We start from the raw sequence: 10793 nt of genomic DNA on the forward strand, positions 1-10793 counted from the left end.
CACCTGTGCCTCTATCATCTGGGGACCTGAAGCTCATGGAGAGCAGAAGCAGGGCTGTCCTGTTTACAATGTCTGGCCCTGAAGAAACATCACCTCCCCTGAACGGCAGCCCTCAAAATCTGTTGATGGTCTGACATTTCTTACAACTTAAATCCCCTGCTTCAGGTCCTCCACATCAGAGCAGCACCTCAACCCTCTGCCTCCTTTCTGCTCTGCAGCTTATCTGCAACTTTCCTCTGCTGCAAAGAACATGTAAGAAAAGGACTGTAAGAAACGCTGATGACCGAATGATCAGCAGAGCTTTCCACTTCTGGGTCATTGCTCACAGAAATGGTCCCCTGGGATTTCCTACTTTCTTCTTTCAGGCTACAAGACCCTTCTCAGTCTTCAAGTCCAGCTCCACAAACTTCCTCCACTCATAAGATTTGGTCCCCCGTCTTTGAGTGTCTCTGCATTTTGCCTTATCTCCCCTGGAAGACCCACTATGGTCTCCCATCATGTGAGTTGAAAGAAAATCATGAGCACATGATGTCTGACAAACCCCTGTGCTTCATAGAGTAATGGTCAAATGAGCTGCTTAGTGAAAACCAAAGATTGTTCCCTTAAAATACCCTAAAAAGGCAAGTAAACTCCTCTTCTGAGCAACAAAGAGCAAACAATATCTGGATAAAAATACAAAACTCCTTGTACCTCCTTTAAAGCAGACTGATCACATGAGGCCTTGGAAGACACACATTCCTCTGTATCTGCCGAAGTGGAGAGAAATCTCCAGAATCACTTCTGAAATCAATTTCACGATTTTACAATCAACATAACTTCACTGGCATGCCCATCCCCTGCCCATTAGACTTCTCCACTGCCAGAAAACTGTACTACTAGTCAGAGAAACAAGACAAATTCTGCTACAGTTGGGAAGGAGACCCATTGGAATTAATGAAAAGTCAAAATCCAGTAGAGTTAAATGCAGGAATACCAACCAGCAGCTTACGCTGCAAATTCACAATCGCCCTGCCAGAGGGCTCGGCTGTCATTTCCTCTTCACAGCTTCCAGGCCAGGAAAGGATGTGATTATCTCCATTTTACAGGTAAAGAAACTGAGGCTCACAGAGGTTAAGTAACTTGTCCAAAATTCAGTCAGTAAGCTGAAGAGTCTGGATTCCAACCCAGGTCTGTCTCATTCTTCACCATTCTGCTGCACTTTAAGAACAGCCCTGTAATTAGTGCATTAGAAGGATGGGGAAACTTCTTGGGGGAGTTACTCTAATGAGTAGGTGAGTGTGATTGTAATTAGCATATCAACAATTTCTAAGTAAATTAGGGCTTCCCTTCTAGAGGGGGCTTAAAAAATCAGTTGGGTCAGGTGGGGCTCTGCTTCAGCCTTCCTGTAAGGGGTATCTGAGCATCCCGTAAATCTGCACCTCACTGTCTCAGTCATCACTCCACTACTGAGGGGAAAATTAATTATATTTGACTATGTACATTTCATCAAGCCAAAAGAATATAAAGCATTAATCACCACCCTATTTTCTATACTACCAATTTAATTAATTTGGGGCTGGTTTCCCAATGAATGGAAAAGCTTTGTGATGTTGGGCTCCCAGCCTCCCCTAAGCCCCCTGGGGCTGGGAACCTTTCCTGAAGTGTCTGTTTACACCGGTGGGTGCCCTTGCTGCATCTCGGCATGGGAAAAGCTCACGGGAGGCTGCAGGTCACCTGCACTGGAACCCAGCCCCTGCAACTCACAGAGGCAACTTACCCATCTAGGGGCCAATTCCTATCTGAAAAGCAAGAATGACAAGAATCCTTACTTCCTGGGGTGGATAGGGAGGAGAGAGAACTTAATACTTGCATATGATATTGTCTCCATAAATGCTACCTATAGTCATTATTGTGAGTAATCCTATATAAATTGTTCAATGGATGTTTTGAAATTAGCAATTGCTATGGACTGAACGTGTTTCCCCCAAATTCATATGCTGAAATCTTAACCCCCAATATGATGGCCTTTGGGAGGTGATTAACTCACGGGGCTCTGCGTTTCTGCCGGAGACCCCAGAGATCTTGCCCCTTTCCCTCTGCTCTCTGCCACATGAGGTTACCAGGAAGAGGGCCCGCACCAGACCCCAGCTCTGCCAGCACCTTGTTCTGGGACTTCCCCACCTCCAAACCCGTGAGAAACAAGTGTTCCTTTTTTAAGCCACCCAGTCTCGGTATATTTGGTTTAACTACCCAAACTGACCAAGACAAGGATTAAGAGAGGAAGGTGGAAAGGGGAAGACGGAAATGGAAGAGCAAGATATCTTGGAATCATTTATTTCTGGGAAGATTTTAATTTCACTCTGAAAATTCTATTCTGTAGAACTCAAATGGCCTTTTCTGTTGGGTCTCCTAATAAGAGAATCCTTCTTTTTCCAGAACATTATCAGGGCAACTCAGGTTTCCTAGGGCCACTGCGAAGGGGCAACTCTTCACAATGAGGTCAGCTGCAGTCACGGGAGAAATCTTGAAAACAGGCTCTTGCTGACCTCTAACGCATCTTGAAGACCGCCAGCACCATCCCTGGATCATTAGCAGGCTTCATGCTGGCACGAAAGCTGAGTAATGTGAGGAACAATAACATTAAGAAAAAGCCCAACATCCAGGGGACAATGCCAATGATCAGGGGCACTGTAATTGCTATAATTAAAGGCAAATCAAACACTGCAGCAAAAGTAGGCCAGGCATCCACTTGCAATCTTGATGAAAGTGGAAGACAAAAATTAAAACAAACAAAAAAAAGGAGGTAAACAAGTTTCTATAACACTTTAGCAAGAAACTGTTTGGGATTCTGCACGGTGTGGCTCAGTGCACTGGTGCATAATAAGAGGCACCCTCGTCAGTGCAGTGATAGCTCAGACGGTATGCCCACACTGCAGGGTCTCAGCGCAGGCGAAGTTTCATTCCAGTACATACTCAGTGCTTCTTTGTTTAAGTAACAAAAACAAACCTACTTTCCCTGTCTGGGTACAATTCCCTTTAAATCCAGAGCAGAGTAATGGGTTTTCTTCTTCTTCTAATTTATTTTATCTGCAGAAGTCTTGTGTCCCTGAGAAAGTACACATTTCTCTTATTTGTTCTGCAATATTAGGTACATCACAGGTGGTTATTGAAATCATAAACAACAAATAAATCATGGAAAAGGAAGCTGGGGCCACCAGTGGGAACTGGGGGAACAGGCTCTTGTTTTAGAGCATGCTTCTGTGACTTCTCTTTTCAGTGAACAGTTTTGTAAAATGGTTAGATGTGGGGTTTGTCGACAGATTGATGGGCTAAGAATCCCAACTCTACCCCTCTGTACCTAAGTGAACTTGAGCTAGTTCTTTATTTCTGAAGTCTTGATTTCCCTTTCTAAAAAATGTACACAATAATAATGTATCAAATGAGAGAATATGTATAAAGTATACATGGCATGTTGTTGGCATCTAACAAATGGAAACCAGTTTAGTATTTATTCACGTTTCCTAGGTGGGGATGTTACATTTCTCTAGTTATGATGTTTTGCTACCTGTGCAAGCTCAGCTAGGTGTCAGTGTCTGGAGCAGGAAAAGCCCACTCTGCTTGAGACAAGAAAAATCTAAAAAAAAAACTGTATTTACCAGCACCATTGCCACAAGGTACTGGGGAAAAGATAAACGGAGTAGAGTTTTTACCATGCCAGAAAACAACACATCCCAGTTCAAATGCACCCACACACTTCCCAGAGTCTCAGATACAACCATGGCTGGTGTTGAATGCATTGGCCCCTCCACCTGCATGTTTGTGAAGATATTTTGTTGCAAAGTGAGCTCCTCCTGGAGGAGTAAGTCATGTTTTAATAAGTGTCAAATGTCCCTCCTTCCATGTTTAAGGCCACTTTTTTGCTTTGACTTTCTACCTCATCCTAGCAACCTACAATAAAGGGAAAATTTTTTCCTTGGTTGGTGAGGAGGTGAGTTTTGTGTAAAAAGGGGAAAAAATTTTCTCTTCATTGCAAATTACAGGGAGGGGAGGGAACCAACAAGAGGTGCGGGTTCAGACACAGCTCCAGCCGTTGGGGAGCTCTGGAGGCTGAGTTACACACCCCACATGATCACGAGGCCAGATCATGGGCTGTCCTGCTCCCTGCACCAGTCCGTGGTTTGCTAAGATTGCCCTGGGCGGGGGGCCATTCCCAAGCACCCTCAGCTCTGTGCATGGAGGAGAAAGGGGTCCAGTAACCCTCTGTCCTTTCTTTGAGGAGCTACAGGTACTCCCTGTAGAAGCAAAAGAACAAAGAAGCCAGGAGAGGAGTGCCATGCAACCAGGTTGCCAGATGCCACAAGCACAGAGAGGACACATATTCCATGGGATTCATACACACCACCCAACTGCTGCTACGCATACCAGAGTCAAAGTGAGCTGCCTCCTGTGTTACATCTGGCAGCCCTAATGGGATGAATCAGAGGGTTCACGGCATCCGTCTGGGCCCTGACCATGAGTGAACAGTGCCACTGTTCACCTGGAACTGTGCTGTCAGAGGGGTCTGTGGCCCTTCCCGCCTTGCTCTCACCTATTATACATCCTCCGGACCGCAGTCTTCACACACCCCTTTCTTGCTCAAATATGTGTAAGGAAGAGTGCTGAACACTTCTTAAGGCAGCCTGTTTCTTTATGAGCAATTCTGATGACTAGAAAATTCCCTTGCCACTTTCTGTAATGCTAATTAGGAAAAGCAAGTCTAATCCACTGTCCACACAATAGCCTTCCTGAGTTACTTGTGGCTGTTATATTTTGCACTGCTTCAGGCTAGAACCCCCTGGTTTCCGTCCAGCATTGTTACATTACTTTGCTTCTAGGAGGTTCCAGGATGCACACTGCATGTGAACATTTCCACAACCCTCAGGGACAGGGACAGAGACCTTAGCTATCTTGGCCTCAGATGTTTTCCACCATAGAGTGGTGAGTAGGTGCTAAGTAAATATTCTCTATACGTTGAAAGCAGGGCTCCCCTTTATTACGGTGATTCTCAACAGTCACTGGTTTCATGTACAATTTGTATTGAACTACATTGAAGTAAAGAATTAGAGAAAGGAAAGCATCACCTTTTATTGAATTCATGGTGTTTTGTTATAAAGGTGGCTTCTTACCTTTGCCCCCCTATCTTTCTCTCTGGGATGCTTTTGCTCATAAACATAACCTGTTTTCCACAGAACTGTGAAAGATTCTCCTAGATATTCCATTTAAAAATGAATTTTCCCAGTTCTACATGAGGTCCAAACCTATAATTTAGGGATATTGTACCAGAATTAAGTAGGTAAGCTGCTGTTTGTTCTAATCGTTTTGCCGCAAGACACCGAAACCAGTCAATGTACACCAAAGTGACTTCAGAGCACTCAGTTAATTTAATTTAACTTTTCATTCTGAAATAAAGATTCACATAAAATAGTGCAGAGAGGCCCTGTGCATCCTTCACCCTGTTTCCCCCAGTGATTACATTTTATAGAACAAAAGTATAATATCAATACTGAGGGCAAGGGTGTGGTACTTGTACTCAGTACTGGTGGGTGGGTGTGGGGGTCTGGCTCCCACTAGGGAGCTAATGTGAAGTGGGGCTGGGTTTTCCTGTGGGGTTTGGCTAGAGTTTTTCTTGAAAATTCTTTGTCTTCCTAGGCTACTCCTTTCTTGGCCCTCAAAGGAATTTTTCATGTCTCCACCCATTGGCATTTCTGGCTTCTCCATATATGAGGAAAAAAGAAAGTCAAAATAACTCAACACTCTGCCATTCTGTGGTCCCGAGGCCCCCACCTGAGACTTATGTCTGTTCTATACGTAATGTCCGGGGATGGAATTTTAGCTGTTCTCAGTGGGATGAATACATAGAAATGTGCCTACGACATCCTGTCCTGAAAAGAGAAGTCTCCCAGACTGGCTTTTCTATACTTAAGTACTTCATTTCTTCAAAAGGCAAATCTTTTCTTTCTTTTTTTTTTTTTACATGCACTGCATCTAATTCAGTGCAATACCAAACAAAGCTGTAAAAAATAAAGCACTTTTTAAATAACAAGGCATTAACTATTATAGCAAAAAATAGCCTTATTATTTAAATAAAGAGAAAAGGTGATAAGGCTCTCCCTGGTGAAACACAGGGCCTGTAGCACACATCTCGGACTGCAACTCCTCCTCTAGCTTCTCTGACATTAATATTTAATCTAAATCTAATAAGCATCAAGGATATTTCTCTCAATGGAACTAAGAGGATAAACACAGGAAGACCTATTGAAATGGGAAGGTTCTAGCCAGGCTCACTTGTGTTGTCATGGTAACAGCAGAAGGAAGGTGCAAAGTGCTTACAAATGCCTTGAATCTTTTATAAACGCAGTCCATGGGGCCGGCTTCTCATTCTTCTCCTCCCTCCCGCCACCTGGAGTCCCTGCACAGATACCTTCAATAAGTAAGACCAGGACAGTGGGCGCACAGCAGCCTATCCCAGGAATCATTTCTACCAAGTAGTGGTGATTCCTATAAGTTCCTTGGAAACAAATATCCCTTCAATTCATAGAGTAACTGAAAAATAAATGATTCTTAAGTGTAATAACTGATTCAAATGCGGATCAATGAATGACCAAGTCTTAGAGGAATGGTGGCTGGGAAACAGGTATTTGGACAGCGCCAGAGTCCCTGCAGAGAGGACGTGCTGACCGCAGAAGGACCATATGGGGTCTTCACGACGGAGAAGCTGCTGGTCGCCACCTGGGACAGTCGGGTGTTATTAGCTTCCTGATGAGTGTGAAGCACACAACATCACTTATGAAGCATTCTTGCCAAAAGTTTACCCTGAATCTGGGGGGAAAAGAAGAATCTACACCTAATTTTCAGTTCACAGGAAAATTTACGTTAAATGTTGAACAAGGAAAAATAATCTATAAATCCAGATTGGTGGACATAGTCCAAGGTAATTTGCCCAGACGTCTCAAAAATAAAAATCAAGAGGGGAAAAGGAACATGGACTTTCTAGTTTAAAAGCCACTAGAGGCTCATAAAAATGCCATGTAGTGAGTAAACTTTGAATGGATGCTGACTGGAGACAACACTCTCTAAAAGACATTTCGGGGACAATAAGTCAAACAAAATAGTGCAGAAGTGAGATAATATTCAAGAATTGTCATTAATTTCCTTGGGTATGATAATGGTATAGTAGTTAGGTCAAAGAATATCCTTATTTTTAGGACATACATGCTAAAATATTTGAAGTTGAAGAGATATATCTTACATTCAAATGGTTTACATATAAAATAAGTAAAAAATAATTGCTAATACCGCTTGGAGCAGGTATTCAAAAACTTCAAAAAGTGTGAGACTTTTTACCAATACTTCAACAGTAATGAAATGGAGGCTCAACAAACATGGGTTAAGTGACTTGCCCAACATCCCCCTGCAGTTAGTGATGGAGGCGACCCTTGCATGCGGACCTTGGATGCTTGCCATTCCTAGCCTCAGGTTCCTGCTCCTGATGAAATAATTTTTTAAATATGTACTTTTCTCATTTGAGATCTTCTAAAAGATATTCTGGCCATAACAATTAATGTTTCAAAAACATATCCCTTCAGTGTTCCCAAAGACTATATTTCTGTACATTTTGTTTCATTATAAGAATCACACACTTAGGTTAATGATGCTCTTTGCCACAAAGTGATATTGAAATTAAGTTTCAAAAATTAGTCATCATTTTTTCATGTCTTACTGTTGGGACTCCCTGTTGGTACAACCATCTGAAGCTTGAAGAGCAACTTAGCACCAAGTAATAAGGTTGCCCAGAATACACTGAATTCATTTCTCAAGTAATTCTTCTAAGTCATAGTGAAAAACCAGTAGATTCCACAATTTACCCATTAAAGATATAGATAAATAAATTGTGGTATATACACACAACAAAATGAATTACTAGATTTAATTGTATAACAGATAAATCTCAAAAACATAAAGTTACATTTAAAAAGTCAAGCATCAGAACACAATTTACAGTATGAAATCACTTGTAAAATATAAAATCATTATACTTCACTATGGATTATTTATAGATATATGTCTATCTATTTATATCTATATTAAAAAGTATAAATACACAAAAATGCATGGTAGTGAATACCTCTGGAAAAGAAGGGAGGAATTAGAGAGGAGTTGCAAATATATCTGTAAGGGGATTTTTGTTAGATCTGAATAAATCATGTCAAAATGTTAACAACTGTGCATTGTGGGTGGTAGGTACATAAGTTTCTTACATTATTCTGTTAACTTTTGTTTTTGCTTTTGTTCTGTTTTCCTAATTTTATTTATTTTTTAATTGAAGTATAGTTGATATACAGTACTCTATTGGCTTTGAATTTAAAACATAGTGAGTCAATGATTATATGCATTATGAAATGCTCACCACAATAAATGCAGTCACCATCTGTCACCATACAAAGATATTACAATATTACCGACTATATTCCTTCTGTTGTATTTTTTGTTTTCTTTTCGTCATGTTTATTTGAAAAGAAAGGACCCCGTGATGCTGCTTCCCCGGGTGGTGTTCTCCGGAGCACTCCTCCTGGAGTCCTTGCTCCTGCAGAGCCTGTTGCGGGGCCTCTCATGGCTCTTCCCGCAGGGGTGGGATGTGCGGGGACTTTTCCCACCTTTACTAGCCCAGGGCACTATGATGTTTTGCCAAATTCCTGCTTACATCTTTAATAATTAGTCTTTGGGTTAAATTATTCTAAAACCGCCCAGTCTTGGACAAACAATTTCACATGAATATTTATTCTTTTTCCTAAATATTCTAGTCAGAGCAATTTCATAAGAGACATGAGTGACATGAAAGTATTGGAAAGTTATGTCACAAAATAATCACTATTTACAGGTGATATGATTATATGTGGAGTTAAAGAGAAATCAGTTACAACAATGAAAGAAGTCAGACAGTTCACTAAGTGGATTTATTAGGAAGTTACATATAGAATTAATAATTATGCACAAGCACAACCACTAAAAGTTACTGGAGAGAAGGAAGGATGAACAGGCAGGACACAGAGGATTTTTTAGGGCAGTGAAACTCCTCTGTGTAACTCAATAGTGGTGGACACATGCCGTCATACATTTGTCTAAACCCATAGACGCGTGAATGTAGATCATCAACTGTAACGCATGCCCCGCTGGGGCAGGACGCGGGTGGTAGGGGAGGCCGTGCATGTGTGGAGGCAGGAGGATATATGAAAAATCTCTGTACCGGCCTTTCACTTTTGCTTTGAACTTAAAATTGCTCCAAAAAAAGTTGTCTATTAAAAATATTTTAAACATAAAGAAACTTGTTAGGGAAAAATTACACAAACTCTCCAGTATTATTTCATGCACTTTCTTGAAGCAGTTGGGGGGAAAACATTATATTATTCTTCTGTAAGTGAAGATATTTTATTTCAAACATCAAAGAAAGAGCAAATGGAAGAACACGTAGAAATGAGGATTTAACTAACAAGAATCATAGAAGACCTCACTCATAATTTTAGAAAAGCAATCAGACGAAAATGAGAGTTTCTAGTTCCTCCCGAAGTGGAGTAAACTGTGTGGCCTCTCTCTCCCCAGAGTCACAACTAAAATCTCTAAACAAAATACAGTAAGTAACTACCTAAGGACTCTGGCAATTACATAAACAACAGCAGGGGTATTCGGGGAAGGAGCTAAAATGTGGGCAGCAGCCCATGTGGGGACGAGGTCCCCGTATTGTTTTCTTCTCATGGCTTTGAAATCTGGGTGGGTTCCTGTTATGGAGTCAGATGTCAGCTAAGGAGGCCAAAACTCTGATTCAAATAAAAAATACCTTTTTGTCCAGAGGAACCATGAAAATCATCCTTTATGGTCTGAATCTGGTAGAAGTAGCCCCCATATGTTACGTGTGGGTATCTGAGTCTGTGTATGTGTATGTCTGTATATCTATGTGTGTGTGTGTCTGTGTGTCTGAGTGTCCATACATCTGTGTTTGTGTCCATGTGTGTGCTAGTATATAGTATCTGTGCATGTGCCTGTGTGTGTCTCACTCTGTGTGTCTGTGTCTGTGTGCCTATGCATGTGTATCTGTCTGTGTGTCTGTGTGTGACTCTGCGTGTGTATGTTTGTGTGTGTTTGTGTGTGTGTTTATTAATTTTTTTTCTTCTGTAGCTTTGTCCCAAGAGCAGGCACCAACTATGGAGTTGTCACTGTAGCCATGGTAAAAGCATCTAAAAGTTTTTAGCCAAAGGAACCAGAAAAGGCATCTTTACAGACCAGAGGAGGAAATCGTACAGAGAGGACAGCTGCAGAAAGGGATGCCTTAATTCTGTGTCAGAGTCCACACATCCCTAAGTTCATCCCTGAGCTACAGATATCTAGGACAGACCCAAAGCAGTATAGCAAAGGCTTGGGAAAGAAACTAAGACTTAAATCATCGCCTAAATCTTAAATTAACTCCTTAGTGACAAGCGTGCTGAATGGACCCAAAGTTGTGGGACAGACAGCTTGAAACTAGTCTAAGATTGAGACGAGCACTCACTGTAAGAAAACACAGAACCTAGCATCTGATTCTGTCTGTGTTGATGGGCTGCTAGAATGAAAATATTAATATTTTTCAGGGGATTTGAACAGGACTGACAGTCTATGCAACATAATATTCAAAAACTTTAAAGACAGCAAATGTAACTTTGTTAATGATGTAAAGATACAATTAAAATAGATGAAAAGTCTGAATGCCTTATAGTTTTCAAAGTACAGTTCTTTCACCTCCGTGG

The sequence above is a fragment of the Manis pentadactyla genome, chromosome 18, assembly GCF_030020395.1.
Source record: "Manis pentadactyla isolate mManPen7 chromosome 18, mManPen7.hap1, whole genome shotgun sequence".
Classification (NCBI taxonomy): Eukaryota; Metazoa; Chordata; class Mammalia; order Pholidota; family Manidae; genus Manis; species Manis pentadactyla.